We start from the raw sequence: 8109 nt of genomic DNA on the forward strand, positions 1-8109 counted from the left end.
GTCGTGAATTTTTTATTTTTTTTGCAGAAATCAATAGTCCAGGCGATTTTAAGAAACTTTGTAATTGGGTTTATTATCCGAAAAATGCATTTTTATCATGAAAAAGCAGTTTGAAGCTCTCCCCCCTGTCTTCATTGTTCTCCTATGGAGAGAGCTAAAGAAAAGACCAAAACAGGACAACAAAGAGTTAATCTACAAATCCCTCACGGGATATCTCCTGTGACAGTCACCAGTGACCTGTCTGAGCTCGGATTACAGCTGTCACCCAGCTCCGTGCCTGTAATCCTCTGTTATCTGCTTTCTGCTGCCGGCTAACTCCCTCCTTCCTCCTCCCCCCTCCCCTCTCCCTAGAACAGACAGGGTACGTCTCCTGCAACAAGTCACAATTTTCTGATTTTTCAGAGTGGATGAAAAAGAGGAAGGAGGGGGGGACCTGGGAAAAGGCTTTTTACATGCAGATAATGGCAGATTTGGCTAATAAACCCAATTACAAAGTTTCTTAAAATCGCCTGGACTATTGATTTCTGCAAAAAAAAAAAAATACGACAGTGACTCTTTAAGCGAGCATCGGTCTTTATTGTGATGTCTAAACACGTCCCATGGGAGATATGTCTCTTGGAGACATGTTGGTTCGGGGGCAATAAGTCTTTTTATATTCCACTCTATTTAACATATACACGAGGGGCATCTGTATTTCACACGGTGGTGGAATGAACACTATTGGGAAGAAGCACTGATATGAAAGGTAGTTATATATTTTTGTTGGTAGAATATAGAGAGGAAATAAAAGTTGGTGATGGTTATTTTTGTCCCTCCACCATACACCTCTGCAACTATGCTAGCACCATGTCGGTATATGCATAAGTGAAACATTCCAGTAATCTAAGCTGGGGACTTTTAACTGTTATAAATAAGAGATGTACAAGAAAAGGTATCTCCTCCCTGCATAGGTTTAAGGGGGTTGCCTGGGTTAAACTCTAATGGCAATCAAATCCAGACGGGATGTCTTTTTCTGGTATAATATCTCGTGAATCTTTTTAGTACAGAGGAATGGTAAACTATTAACTTTGATCGCACACTCTTCTGGTTCATATACGTAATATCACAGAGCAATCACTGCTGCTGATCAGAATGGAGGACAAGCCAAGTAAAAGATCTGACCTGAGAGTCCAAGACAAAGGGATATAAATAATTCAGCTATTTATGGAACAGTGTTTGAGTGGGTGGTATTGGATATGTTAAAAGAATATCTGAGGGCTATTTCTACTCACCGTAAATTCTTTCTTGTAGTCCGAAGCAGCAGAACATAATGGAGAGATTCTATCTTCCTGCAATGGTAGGACAGATGGTAACAAGCAATTAAAACGTTAAATGTCCTGCCTATTAGAGCCCCTGCTGACGTACTTTCCTTGTCTACCTCTGACAGCAATGAACTGAAAAGATAGACTAACTCAGCATATGATGCATAAAGATTTTATTGGGTTTGTTTGTGCTGCTGCTTTGGACTACAGGAAAGAGAATTTACGGTGAGTAGAATTTACGCTTTCTCTTACGTCCTAAGCAGCAGCACATAATGGGGATATAGTAAGACCACAAAAAAAGGGGGGTACATGAAACAGCAGCCATATTAGAACACTACTTCCAAATGACAGCTATTCTGAAGCTCTGACATCAGTCTATACTGCCTGGCGAAGGTATTAGAAGATGACCAGGAGGCAGTCCTGCATATTTGGTCAATGGACACATAACTTCACCCAGGATGTGGACATTGCTCTTGTTGAATGAGCCTTGATGGAACTTGGCACTTGGACATTTTCTCCCTGGTATTCCATGATCGTCTCTTTTGTCCATCTGGATAAAATGGCTTTGCAACCCCTTTTCCTTCCTGCAAAAGACACAAAAAGATTCAGATCTTCTGAAATCTCTTGTTCTTTCCAAATAAACTCTCAAAACTGCCCACATCCAGAGAGTGCAGCCTTGGCTCATCCTCAATGGAGGAGTTAGGAAAGAAGACAGGCAACTCAGTCTGTTGTTGGGGAAAAAAAGGAACCTTAGGGGTGAAGGACGGAAACGTTTTTAAAACAACTCTATCCTGGAGGAGAATGAGATAAGGCTCAATGTACCCTAATGCCTGGATTTCACTTATGCGCTTAGCGGACGTAATTGAGTATTCACCAAAGACTCCTTAAAGTCCTCTGCCCATCAGTAAGGGCCTGTCAATTTCCAGTCATCCAGCAGAGGAATCGGTGAAAGTCTCCAAAATGTTCCTTTGGGCTAATGCTCTTAGAATTAAGGAGCTCTGATCCTGTATTGTCTTTTGCAAGACCTTTTCGGATCATTTTTATTTGTGGAAATGCATATCCCAGATGAAACTTCCACTGGAAAGACAGAGCATCTAGTCTCCAACGCTTGACTGCCCTTTACAGGGAACCGGGTGACTTTTGTATTCCAGCGGGTGGTCATTAGGTCCACCCACAGAAACCCTCAAGCCTGAGTTATTTGAAGGAAAACTTCCAAGTTCAGAGACCATTCCCCGGGTTTGGGGAGGTCTCGACTGTCTAAGACATTGCGGCACCCTTTCACAAGAGTGGCTGACACCCTGAACAACGTTTTCTATGCCTCTAACAAGTGTAGAAGCAACCTTGCGCCCCCCTGACAGTATATGTATGAAACCATTGTGGCATTGCCTGACCTCACTCTGACCACTTTTCCCCGAATCATCGGAGCAAAGTAAGGGTCCGTTTACACAGAAAGATTATCTGACAGATTATCTTCCAAAGCCAGGAATGGATTTGAAAAGAGGAGAAATCTCAGGCTTTCCTTTATGACCTGATCTCTGTTTATAGTCTTTCTGGCTTTGGCTTCAAATCTTTGGCAGATAATCTGTCAGATAATCTTTCTGTGTAAATGGACCCTTAGTCGAAGCCATCCTCACTACTTTCATCTCCCTGACGTTGGATGACCGATTCCTGTTAAAAGGGGCCTACTTCCCCTTTGTCCATTGTCCCACCATATGGGCACCACAACCTGGGCCTGAGGTGATGAAGTCAATCTATGTCTGTGGTGCAAACGATCTGCCCTTGATGGGAGAAAGCAAACCAGGCCAGAGAGGCCCTGGTTTCTTCTGAATTCTTCTGTGATGAGCGTCCTCTCTTTGAGTGTGATCCTTCACCTCTTTCACCATTGGAGCCTGCGGCAAAGACTTCAGACTGTCTATTTCGGCCCCAAAAAGTTTATTGGGCCTAAACTCCCAATGCTTAATCCACAGAGCAGGCCTGCCTGCGGTAAAGAGTGACATTGCCCTGGCAGCAAACCATACCTATTGGACAACCACATCACATAGAAGCCAAAGCGAGCCCCAGTGATTAACAGCATAATCAACCATGGACAGTTAACCCCATTCTTTACCTTGCTCAGGATCAATGGACAACAACATTAAACTTATTTTGGAAAGGTCCTTTTATCAAGAGCTCTCCACTCGTTCACCATAAGCGTCTTGATTATAGGATCATACCTTCATAGAAGAGCTGTCATCATCTGTGTATTCTGCTTGCACACAGTTTCCAACATTCAAGGATTTAAACAGCCTGTTTCTTCTCTTTATACGAAAGAAGTTGAAGTCCTGTTCCTCCTCACTTTCAAACATGGAAGAGTTGACTTTATCAATAACTCTGAAATCATCCAGACAGACACTTGAGGAGCCATGAAAATGTAAAAAGCCAGCTCTCAACGTTCCCAGGTTCATGCTCCGCACGATCCCCACTTGAAGATAGGCATGAAGAAAGTCACTCAGGATCAGCATTGTGAGCAGAAAACATATTCAATCTTTATAGCATACGACTTATAAAACAGATGGGCGTATTCACCCAGGATGCACCTCTACACGTTTCAGATGGCTTAAGGAGTTGAAGAAACCATGTTTATGTAGCCACTCCCTTTAACCCCTAGACGACCCTGGACATACAGTTACGCCATGGAAGTCTGTCACCAGACGACCCTGGACGTAACTGTATGTCCTGGGTGTTCCTCCTGCTATGAAGTGCGCTTCGGAGCGGAGCACGCTTCATAGAAGGTGGAAGCCGGCTGCAGTTAGCACACACTACCCCAAAGCCCCTCCCCCAATAAAAGTTTAAATCACCCCCCTTTCCCATTATATAAATAAAACATAAGAGATCATGGTGGAAAAAATGACACCATACAGCCCCGTAGGTGAAAAAATAAAACAGTTATAACAGTCACAATAGGCCCATTTTATTAATAACTAATTGCCATAAAAGGATTTTATAAAAAAAAAACATATGACAATAGAGAATCTGTGTAACCTGCATATGGTTGTGTTCGGACTGACCTATAGAATAATGGTATCATGTCACTTTTACCATATAGTGCATTACGTAGACACAGGAACCCCCCAAACGTTATCATATTGCGTTCTTTTTTACGATTTCACCTATTTATATCTTCATAAATAATAATTTTGGGATTCCATCATACATGTTATGGTAGAATGAAAGACGCCATTACACAGTACAACTATTCCTGTAACAAAGTGCTAGAGGAGGGAAGGGGAGGAGGGAAAAATGAAAACACTTAAGATCAAAATTTGCGCGGTCCACTGGGTCATTTTGGGCCTGGTCCTCAAAGGTTAAAGGGGTTATCCAGTGCTACAAAAACATGGCCACTTTCCCCCTACTGTTGTCTCCAGATTGGGTGGGGTTTTGAAACTCAGTTCTATTAAAGTAAATGGAGCTTAATTGCAAACTGCACCTGAACTGAAGACAACAGTAGGGGAAAAAGTGGCCATGTTTTTGTAGCGCTGGATAACCCCTTAAGAACCAGGCCTAAAATGGCCTTAAGGACCGGAGCAAATTTTATGAATATGACCAGTGTCACTTAACCTATAGCTGCACCAGGACGTTACTGAACGTCCTCGTGCCGCTATGGGAGTTCAGAGGGGGGTCGCGCGGCGACCCCCCTCTGAACTGCCGCGATCCCGGATGCCGCATGTAGCCCGGGATCACGGCTATTAGTGGGCACGGTCCGATCGCCGTGCCCGCTAATTAAGTACTTAGAAGCAGCTGTCAAAGTTGACAGCTGCTTCTAAATACTTGCTTTTATTCATCCCTGGTGGTCTAGTGGGGGGATCGCCCCCCTGCGGTGCAATTGCGGGGGGTGATCCCCGCATCCATCCCGGGCCGGGGTCTGCGCCGTAATGGCGCTGATCCCGGCTCGGCATTCTATTGCTTTTGGCTGCAGCAGCCAAAAGCAATAGAACACCGATCTCATGGATTCATGCAGTATAACTATACTGCATGGATCTCTATGAGAGATCAGAGTGCATATACTAGAAGTCCCCCAGGGTATATAACCCTACCCCCAGGGGGAATAACCCTAACCCCAGGGGGGCTTCTAGTATATGTGTAAAGAAAAGAAAAATGTATTTTTAATAACACAAAATCCCCTCCCCTAATAAAAGTCTGAATCACCCCCCTTTCCCCATTTTATAAATATAAATAATTAATAAACAAACATGTTTGCTATTGCCGCATGCGTAATCGCCCGAACTATTAATTAATCACATTCCTGATCTCACATGGTAAACGGCGTCAGCGCAAAAAAATCCCAAAGTGCAAAATTGCGCATTTTTGGTCGCATCAAATCCAGAATAATTATAATAAAAAGCGATCAAAAAGTCATATATGCGCAATCAAGGTACCGATAGAAAGATCACATCATGGCGCAAAAAATGACACCTCACACAGCTCTATAGACCAAAGGATAAAAGCGCTATAAGCCTGGGAATGGAGCGATTTTAAGGAACATATATTTTCTTTAAGGTTACAAACCCACTTGGCGGGTCTGCAGCGAGTCTCCATGCTGCGTTTTTGCAGCGAGACTCGCTGCAGATCCCGGCCCTATACTTTTAATGGCAGACAAACACGCAGCAGGGATGTACATCCCTGCTGCAAGTTTGTCTGCAGCCCACCCCATTAACCACCCGGCCGCCGGAGCTGATACTTCAACTGATCCCGGCTCCGGCGGTTCCCGATGTCTTCAGCAAGCAGGAGCGGGGACCAGGTGAAGTATATGCTCCAGCCAGCCGCCCGCAGCCCCGGCCGCCCGATCGGCCGCCCGATCGACCCCCCCCCCCCCCCCGCAGCCCCGGCCGCCCGATCGACCCCCCCCCCCCCCCCCCGCAGCCCCAGCCGCCCGATCGACCCCCCCCGCAGCCCCGGCCGCCCGATCGACCCCCCGCAGCCCCGGCCGCCCGATCGCCCCCCCGCAGCCCCGGCCACCCCCCCGCAGCCCAAGCCGCCCGATTGCCCCCCCGTAGCACCGATCGCACGCCCCCCCGCAGCAACGATCGCACGCCCCCCCCCCCCCCCCGCAGCACCGGTGCTGCGGGGGGCGTGCGATCGGTGCTGCGGGGGGGGCGGCCGTGGCTGCGATCGGACGGCCGGGGCTGCGGGGGGCGATCGGGCGGCCGGGGCTGCGATCGGGCGGCCGGGGCTGCGGGGGGGCGATCGGGCGGCCGGGGCTGCGATCGGACGGCCGGGGCTGCGGGGGGGCGATCTGGCGGCCGGGGCTGCGATCGGACGGCCGGGGCTGCGGGGGGCGATCGGGCGGCCGGGGCTGCGATCGGGCGGCCGGGGCTGCGGGGGGGCGATCGGGCGGCCGGGGCTGCGATCGGACGGCCGGGGGGGCGATCGGGCGGCCGGGGCTGCGATCGGACGGCTGGGGCTGCGGGGGGCGATCGGGCGGCCGGGGCTGCGATCGGGCGGCCGGGGCTGCGGGGGGGCGATCGGGCGGCCGGGGCTGCGATCGGACGGCCGGGGCTGCGGGGGGGCGATCGGGCGGCCGGGGCTGCGATCGGGCGGCGGGGGGGCGATCGGGCGGCTGGCTGGAGCATATACTTCACCTGGTCCCCGCTCCGGCTTGCTGAAGACATCGGGAACCGCCGGAGCCAGGATCAGGTGAAGTATCAGCTCCGGCGGCCTGGGGGTTAATGGGGTGGGCTGCAGACAAACTCGCAGCAGGGATGTACATCCCTGCTGCGTATTTGTCTGCCATTAAAAGTATAGGGCCGGGATCTGCAGCGAGTCTCGCTGCAAAAACGCAGCAAGGAGACTCGCTGCAGACCCGCCAAGTGGGTTTGTAACCTAAAAGGTTTTAATTTTTTACAAGCCATTAAATCAAATAAAAGTTATACATGTTACATATCGTTGTAATCGTAACAACTTGAGGAACATATATAACGAGTCAGTTTTACCCCAGGGCGAACAGAGTAAAAACATTCTCCCCCCCCCCCCCCCAAATAAAAAAAAAAAAAAAAAAACATTTTTTTTTTCAATTTCACCACACATATAATTTTTTTCTGGTTTCCCGGCACATTTTAGGCAAAAATTACATCTGCCATAGCAAAGTACAATTAGTTGCGCAAAAAATAAGGGCTCATTTGGGTCTCTAGGTGGAAAAATGCAGGCGCTATGGCCTTATATACATGAGGAGGGAAAAACGAAAACGCAAAAATGAAAACTGGCTGTGTCCCCTAAGGGTTAATTCATTAATAACTTTGGGATGCTTTTACCTATCCGGCTGATTCTGAGATTGTTTTCTCGTGACATGGTGCTTTACATTTCTGGTAAATTGGAGTCGATACTTTTAACGAATCTTTATGAAAAAAAATAAAAAAATAACATGAAAAATTGTGAAAAAATGCATTTTTCCAAGTTTGAAACTTTTCTGCTTATACAGAAAATGGTTATGCCACATAAATTATATATTAAATAGCATTAGCAACATGTCTACTTTATGTTGGCAGCATTTATTAAACTATATTTAATTTTTTTTAGACAATAGCTTAAAATATTAGCAGCTAATTTTCAGTAAAATTTCAAAATCAGATATTTTTAGGGACCTGTTCAGGTTTAAAGTGTATTTTAGGGGACTGTATGTTAGAAAGCCCCACAAAGCACCCCATTTCAGAATCTGCACCCCCCCAAACTCTGCAAAAGCACACCCAGAAAGTTTTTTTAACCCTTTAGGGTAGTCACAGAAATAAAAGCTAAGTGTGTAAGAAATTTGAAAATTTTAATTTTCTGCGCAGAG

The sequence above is a fragment of the Dendropsophus ebraccatus genome, chromosome 6 (assembly GCF_027789765.1).
Source record: "Dendropsophus ebraccatus isolate aDenEbr1 chromosome 6, aDenEbr1.pat, whole genome shotgun sequence".
In the NCBI taxonomy this organism is placed as follows: Eukaryota; Metazoa; Chordata; class Amphibia; order Anura; family Hylidae; genus Dendropsophus; species Dendropsophus ebraccatus.